The sequence below is a fragment of the Aulonocara sp. 'chitande type north' Nkhata Bay genome, linkage group LG19 (assembly GCF_057382095.1).
Source record: "Aulonocara sp. 'chitande type north' Nkhata Bay isolate Kocher_YH1m ecotype deep benthic linkage group LG19, A_spYH_male_GT1.1, whole genome shotgun sequence".
Lineage (NCBI taxonomy): Eukaryota > Metazoa > Chordata > Actinopteri > Cichliformes > Cichlidae > Aulonocara > Aulonocara sp. 'chitande type north' Nkhata Bay.
This window is the reverse complement of record NC_141362.1, coordinates 13,639,778-13,648,394: the sequence shown is the minus strand read 5'-3', so window position 1 is coordinate 13,648,394 and position 8,617 is coordinate 13,639,778.

Genomic DNA, 8,617 nt, shown 5'->3' with positions numbered 1-8,617 from the left:
ACTATAAATCACTCAGTCAGATACTGTTGTTTTAAATGTGCTTAATAAATAAAAGTGACGTGATCTGACTCTTTCAGCTACAACCCCGTCATCATAATCAAGTCAACCAGAAGTATTCTTGAGCCCTGTTGGAAGTCACTTCAGTCTCTCTCCTGAAAGTTGAGAACTTGGGACTCACCCACTTCATGTCTCTAGCAGTTATTTTAACCACAAGTTGCCAAATTCGACCAAATTGCTGCTAATCTCTAACTATGTGGATGCGCTTTTTATTCTTACATATAACTGCATTGATTATGCTTTTCTCTTTTTTCTGATCAGTTGCATTTTTTATTTTATAATATGTTATATAATAACAAGACATTATTTATGATACAATATAACTGTTCCTAATGCAAAAAAGCCTGTGGATGCACGTACACGCTGGTGTAGAGATCTAAATGTTCAAATATCTGGTCATACGTCACTGCACTCTGTGCTAATAACACTCTGAATCACAAGGTCTGTTGCAAGTACTGCAACAAATGCATGCATAACTTGGCCCTTCATCAGCTTGATCTCTAAAAGGCAGCTATTCATTCTTTCACAGTGAAAATGAGATGACTATCACTCCAGCTATCTCAACACATATACACATCATGTTCTTCGAGTGGGAGCTGCATTTTTCCCTGAAGACGCAACTCTGGGGGAAAGGTGAGAGATCAGGGGGGTGTTTAGTTTAACAGAAGCCTCAAACAAAACAACAGTGCAGCTGATATTTTTTATATATTGATATTGGACATATCCATTTAAATTTCTGGAAATTGAGTGGCGTGAAGCTTCGTTGCTTCATACTGAGCTGTTTTGAGAACTGAAGCATTTAAGCCATCTCCATCCTTCATCCTGTGTATCTTTACATTCCTGGAATGCTTCAGTACACCAATGAATGCCATGTGCTTTTGAGAACGCTCTGTCTGTCTTTGTCACGTATCTCCAGGAGTTCCAACAACACATGGAAAACAAGCAGGGTCTTGAAAAGAGAATTAAATGAGGTATCTTTATTTCCTCCTCATGAAGAATTTCTTCAGAACAGGAACGTCAAACTTCATCATATCAAGTGAGTGATTTTTAACTTCCTGTTAGTATTCCCTATAGCAGAGGGTGTTTTCCCAGATTGCCTCACAGCCTAGCTGTGTGAGCATGGGAAATCACACATCTTTTCACAGGAAGTTCCATCCATCCACACACACACACACACACACACACACACACACACACACACACACACACACACACACACACACACACACACACACACACACACACCAGTGAGACAGGAAACTCTGCCAGGCTTTGGTCCACCAATTCATTCATAAATCTTGCAAACACACAAGAGCAGAGCATAACCAGAGAGCTGGGCAGATGAAGTGCAGTGTTTCAGAGATAGAACAACTTCTGGAAGGATATGTGAAGGTCAGAGGTCAACATAGCGCTAAGTGTAAGTCAGGATCTGTGCGGCTGTTTTTAAAGCTCGACAAAAATATGTACTGGATCATTGTTTGACTTCGGATGAATCCTCTTCATCTTCAGATGGAGCTGAGATAGGCTGTAAGATGGAGAGGAATTTCCTGGAAAGATGCGGATCACATTGTGGGTATCTCAGTTTTTCCTCTTCTTCTGTTCACTCATACACAGAGAAAGAGAGAGAGAGAGTAAATGCTTAAGGTGACCCTGAAGATAAAATACATTTTACTGCACATGCAGGGCAGTTGATTGTAATAATAAAAAGATTCTTATCGCAAGGGCCCTTTCAAAGTTATAGCACATTCGGGAACTCTTCTGCAATTATATTTTGACCAGAATCTGACCGGCTGTTTAGAGAGTCCATAAAGGACACAATAACCTCCAATGTTAGTGAAGAAATATCTTTGAAGAAGTCCTGAACCGGCTGCCTTGTACATCAACACCCACACACAGAACATCATTAAAAGCTCACACAATGTGTTTCACAGAGTTTTGCCCCTGAAGGGAAGAAGCGTAAGACAGACAGCGAGAAGTGTAGCAGAAACATCAAATGAGAGGCCTGCCCGGGCTCGTGCCTCACATTGCCTGTGGGTAATGAACGGGTTAGTGTATGTGGCAGTAGATACAGTATGTGATCATACATGAGTCACATCTGTCCCCCGTCACCAGTTTCCAACTGACAGCTTCCAGGTAAGAAGAGACGTTTGGTGTCAGTTGGAAATCTTATGACAGAGTTAATGACGGGAAACAAACAGGAAGGTTCACTTCATCATCGTCCTGCCTCATGACCTTTACTCATCCTGATGGGGTTATAGACTGTGGCTGTTCATAAAGGATTCCAGTCATTTCTGGTTATTCAAGAAGTCCTGTGCTGATTCATCATTGCACTTATTGTCATTATCTCTTGGTGTCTGCAATGGTGAAAGAAAAGTGAACATTTGAATGTTTTGCTATTATTGGCTGATGTAACATGGACCCAGTGGCCTTATTCAGTAAGAAAGGTACATAGTACGGTGCAAAAGTCTCAAGCCGCCCAACCTCACATTATATTTTGCTTGGATAATATGAAATAAATTCAGTGATTTAGTGAAACATATTATAAAAAATGAAAAAAAGGAAATAAAGTATAGAAGGCAAAAACTGAGTTTGCACAATTCTAATGAGCTTGGTTAAAAGTCAGTATTTGGAACGACCACCTTTATTCTTCAGTTGTGTTGAACTCTCTTAGGCAGCTTTCTTGTAATTTCTTGTAAGTAGATGAAGGGCCATATCCATCTGTCAGATTCTGTGTTAGATCTTTGCTCACTTTTTCTTTTCCAACATTTCATAAGAACATGACTTTCAGATGAACTATGCTCTTCATCTGTTATCAGTAGTTTTTGCTTAGGCCTGCAGCTTCATTTGTCCAGTCTCCTCAATTTTTAAAAGGATACACTGCACACTATACTGAGATATTTCAAATCTCCAGCTAATAGCTCTTCGTAGAAATGAAATCATCACGTAAGCATGCAGTTAAAGACACATTTAATGTTTTTTATCTACCTGGACATAGACATTGGGACCAAATGAAAACTGTGTCGCACACTACGTGGCACAGTACGTGGTTAGGTCACCTTCATTTAAGCCTTTGTGTTAAACTATTTGAAAATAGCATATTCACTCTTATGCAAACAAGCCCTGATTGGGTCTCGCCACTTATCTGAGGTCCTCTCCACTATTTCCTGGGTCATCACCCCCTTCTTCCACCTCACCCAGCTCTTTGTGACCCTTCCCGCCCTGGATGCTCATCCTGTTTCCTATAGTTTCCTCTTCCCTGCGGACAGGAAATAGCTGGAGCCCATGAATACGCACACAACAGGGAGTCGGCAGGAAGTGATCTCACAGCAGCACCTGCAACCAGGAAACAGAACAGCCCCAGCAGGGAGGTGGAGGAACAGGCCACGTACGCTCACACACATGCAGGTTGTGTATATATACACAGACAAGTGCCGAAGCCACAAACACCCTCTGACTTCCCCTACAGCTGTTGGCATTGGAACCACAACACAGGAAACAGAATGTGAGCACATTTCTCAGACGCATAAGCATAGCTCCTCATCACCAGAGTCTGTTAAACATTCACACACAGGAACTAAGATAAGTCAAGAGGCTGTGGTGCATCTTTACGTCTGCTTTGTCTTTGCCTGGCTTTCTCAGGGTTAGACAGACTAGAGGTAAATAACTTCTTCATTAAAGTTCTAATTCAATTTGAGATAACGGGGAGGTCTGGGGGCGGGGAGCGTGCGCATATGCCGGTAATTGTGTTTGTGCTGGGGGGATATTCCCCCAAGTGCTGTTGATAATCTAAAAAGTTTTAAATTTCATTACCTATTGAGGAAATACATTCCAAGGTCTCATTGATCGCACAGACGGCCGGATAATTGGTGGTAACGAGGAGTGGCGTCCCATCTCTGAATCTATGAAGTGGGGATGAATGTCCCCTCTGGCTCCAGTGTCAGTGTACAACAGGATGCTCCTTGTTTTTCAATATCCGCTTTGAAATCTGCTCAAGGGTTTGGAACAGTCTGGGAATAAAAATTAAAAGTGAAGGAAATTTTGTTGTCTTAGCATAAATAATGCTTGCATGGCTTTCTATATATTACTTACTAGCTCCTTGTTGTTAGAGTAACCCAGTAACTGCTGCTGGTCAGGAAAAGAGACAGAGCATTACTGAGTCCTGATTCAATGACCTGTTAATGTGTTGCAGTCCCTCAACTGTGTGCTCGAGCAAAAGACATAAAAAGTAAAAGAATGCCCTTAAGTTGGGGCCAGTATGTTAAAGAAACCAGAACTTGGATTTCAGAATTCCTTCAGTTTTCAGTAACTAGCAGACAGAAAAACTGAGCTTTTAATTTGACGGGGCAGGCACTAAGAATGGGCCAAACTGTGGGAACCTGGTACTTGGCTGTGGGTGGATGTGGCTCAGGATGTAGACTGGGTTATCCAGTAAGGTTGATGATTTTGTCTTTAGAACTGCCATAATTCCTCATGGCACAGAAGGAACAAGATGCTGGAACCATTTCTCAGAGATTTTCTCTGTATGGACATGAGAGCATCACACAGTTTCTCCAGATTTGTGTTGTCAGGTGACAGGTACACTATGGTCATAATGGGATGGACATGGCCAGAAAAATGCTCAGGTAGGCCCATTTGGTACCATGGAGCCCAAGTGGTGCCCAGATAGACCTCTTCAAATCCATCCATTAGCCAGTCGATGTGAGCGTGCAGTGTGAGCTGTGCAACAGTGTGGAGTACGCACTCTGAATATGAATTGACTGCATTGGCAACAGACTACTGTACTTCACTGCACTGAATCAGTCTTTCTCCCAAAGGCTTAGAAAGTGGAAGCGAGAGATGTGGGCCAGGCAGATAGTGCAGCCTACTGACATACATTCTCCAGATGGAAAAAAAATGGAGATTTACTCCTTTTCTCTCTCTCTTTTTCGCTCTCTGCTTGCCTGCCTCCCCCACCATTTAATCAGACTTACTACAGTCTGCTCATTCCTGAGTGTGAGTGAACCGTTTAGTATTCTGCGCAGGGAAAGCTTCATCTCTCTTGAGTGTTATTGCTTGTCTTGTATGTTGGAGAACCTCAGTGGAAACAAATCCCAGACTCTTCTTTTTTTCCTAATTTCTTTCTTCCTTCACAATCTGCTGCTTATCTTTCCGATAAATCTCTTCCATTCTCCCCCCGCAGCATATTTATTTTCACCACACAGTATTAAAAAGTGCAACAACGATCCTTCTTCATTGCTGGAATAGTGCATTCTGGTTTCATCTCATCCTCCAAACTCCCATATCCCCTCTGCAGTGCTCTCCTCTGTTATCTCAGGAAGGAAGGAACCATGTGATTCCTGAGATTCCTGCATGGCAAATACAGAAATATTTTTCCACTAGTGCTCTCGTATATTGGTATGTATATATTATAAACATGCCAGTGTTGTTTTTAAACTGCAGGCAGAGGAGGGAGAGAGTACTTTTGTGCTGCCAAATAAACACACTGCAAAATATTTACAAGATGGGTCACCCAGTGTGTTCCCCTTGACGTCGTACGCGGGATTAAATACAAACACACGAGCGATGCCGCATCAGGAGAGTGGGCGATGTACTAATCTGCTGCCTTTGAAGGCTTAGCACGCTGGGGCTCTACTTTATAACACTGTAAATTTGTATTAGCTGCAGTTTTTCTCACAACTGTTTAAATTTAATACCAACTCTCGTTTTGCCGTATTAGCTATGTAAACATATATTGTAGCTCAGCATCAAAGTCTTGCTACTTGATACTTTGGGTCAGACCACCCGAAAGCCCACCCGAACCTGCTGCAGTCTGTCTTTCAGCAGAATGTTGAGTGAAGCAATGCATCTTGGGACTTCTCTTGCAAACCACTCCATGTAATGAAGACTGTCCTCTCAGGAAAACACAGCCCTCCCCAAAAATGGGTGCACGTCTATAAGTCTGCAACCAGTACTGAGTTATTCAACACACACATGGAAACACAGCTATTAATTTCAAATAAAATGCACATGTTTATACATCCATGACAACCATACATTTGCATGCACACTTTGCTCCGCCCCCTCTTTCACGCTCTGATGTGTTTAGTTGTCCTGCAGTCACATGACTCAGCAGCAAAAAGAAACGAACTGATGAGGAAGTAAATCCCTTAGACACACCCAGAGCCCAAGCACAGAGGTAGAGGTCAATGTTACAGAGATCCAAAGATTGACCTCTCTGAAGATATTCTCTGAGAATAAGAATAATGCTTTTTATTATTTGAAAGTACTGAATTGGTATCTGCAATTCTGGCCCTAAATTGCAGCATCAACCACTACTAGCAGTGAGTGGTTGTCTATTTTCATGTTTTTGGTTCTTCATGTGAAGCAGTAAACTGTAGCACCATGCCCTGAAAATGAGCCAAGAAGATGCAAACAGCTGGTTCACATGATTTCTACACCTGAATCTAAATTATTACCATTTAATACTAAATATGCAAATGCTTCTGGAAAAATGCCAGCAGTACATGTCGTTTAATTGGAGGGACTTGTTTTGGGGGATAATGACTTAAATGCAAGGCTTATGCTGTAGTTTTGGACACAAAATCCATCCGGTGATTATTTTATTCTTCCTGTAAACAAACAAAGGTCAATAAAATAGAACAGTGGAGTCAGAGACACTTGACCAGCTCTTCGAGTGTCATGAAACAGGGCCGCCTGCCAAAAGAAGGCAGGGAAAGGGACGGAGGGTCATATGACTTCTTTAAACCACTTCCAGTGTGGCCAAAGGCAAAGGAACTGAATACTGTGAAAAACAGAAAAGAAGTAAAAGTAATCTCTCAAAAGCGAAAGGACAAAAGGTTGCCTGGCACACCCTTGCTCATGCAGTTGCTGCGTGTTGCTGCTCCACTCCTTAATGTTATTTATCTGTCACTATTATTGATTTCTTTTGCAACTTCTGCAATGTTGTGCGCAGTCAGAAAGGTGATATTGGAATTTTTGACTTGTGTTGATATGTATTGACCCCCACTCTGCTCGCCCTCCCTCCCTTTCTCCCCGCCGCCATTTATTTTCCCCTCTTTCTCTCTCCCAGCTGTCAGCATTGGCAGAGGGCCACACAGACGCTTGCCGCTCGGCTAGTGACAGATGCAGCAGCAGTCAGGCAAAGAGGAGAAAAGGAACAAGAGTTAAAACAGACAGAGATCGAAAAAGAAAGATGGAGAAAGGGCGAGGTGGATGGGTGGGAGGGGAGCGAGCAAAGAAAAGAGGTAGAAGAAGAGGGATGAGTGACACAATAGAGAACTGGCCCTCCCCATTGTGTGAAAAAGGGACACGGTGCAGGATTAGGCCACGGCCAATAATCACAGCCAGATGGGCTGTGGAGGGGTGTGGACAGAGAGCGAGATTGAAAAACAAGATAGCCTGGGACATTTTCAGAGTTGGGTTACAGAACAACTTTATTCTGACATTTCCATTCACAGCCTTGTGTACAGTCAGGACACAGAGTGAACAGCTTCCAACACACTACAGAGCACTACAACTCATTTCCTTGCAAGATTGCATCACCGATAGGCCACATCTGTGTGGCATTTAAATCATGTTGCCCTTTTTCTCTCTTATTAACATTCCTGAGCCCATTCCTGAAGCACTCACACTGTGGGATTACCTTGACCAAAACATGGCTGTTTCTCCCCAGCTCCAACGCAAAGGACTGCACTTATTTCTGTTTTTCTAAATAGCAATCTGCTACTCGTATAATGTTTATGTATCAAGTATCTGGGCGCTAGGGTCACTCTGAGCCTTCAAGAACCCCCACAGGACAAGAAAGTTTGCAAAGTGGGATCAGAGGGGAAAAACGTGATATTAGAAACAAGTTTTGGGGGAACACCAGTGCGGTTGTTATTTCTTACTCACATGAGGCACCCTCTCCCTGAGTGCCAGCGGTATCTCCACCTTTTCAACCAGAAAACAAAACACAGTTTTGCATGTTTGACCAGCTTTGCTTTGCACAACACATGTAACATTACCATGAAAATGAGAGGTGTTACACATGAGATCTGGACTCTAAATGAGTCCCCGAATGGGTGTAATCACAGTTGACAGGCTCGTGAACTTGGCCAAGCTCTGCATTGGCCCAACAAAGGCTAAAACACCCACAAGCAAACAAACAAATGAGCCCAGAAGAAATCCTCACTGCCCCATCCCCCTACCCCTCGCTGCCTTTATGCCATTGTTTTTCTCCCCCAGTTTCTTTGTCTCTCCTTCTACCCCCATCTGGTGCATGTGGACGAGGCATCTCGGTGCTAATTCACTTCCTTGGACACCATCTGCTGTGTGACTTTCTTCAGTAAACTGAGCCTGACTGGCCATCTAAGGGAGGGGCCAGGCAGTGTTGTCACCTGTTCTCCACACCGCCTTCTACCACCCGGCATCATTTTTCAGTGAGCAACATTAGAGAGTGTGACGAAAAGGGTGTTTGTCAAGCATTAGCACTTGACTAATCAGATTTTTTCTTTCTTAGTCTTTAATGATTACCTCATTTGTCACAGTCAGCGTCATTTATTAGTGTAAGCTGATATCTTTT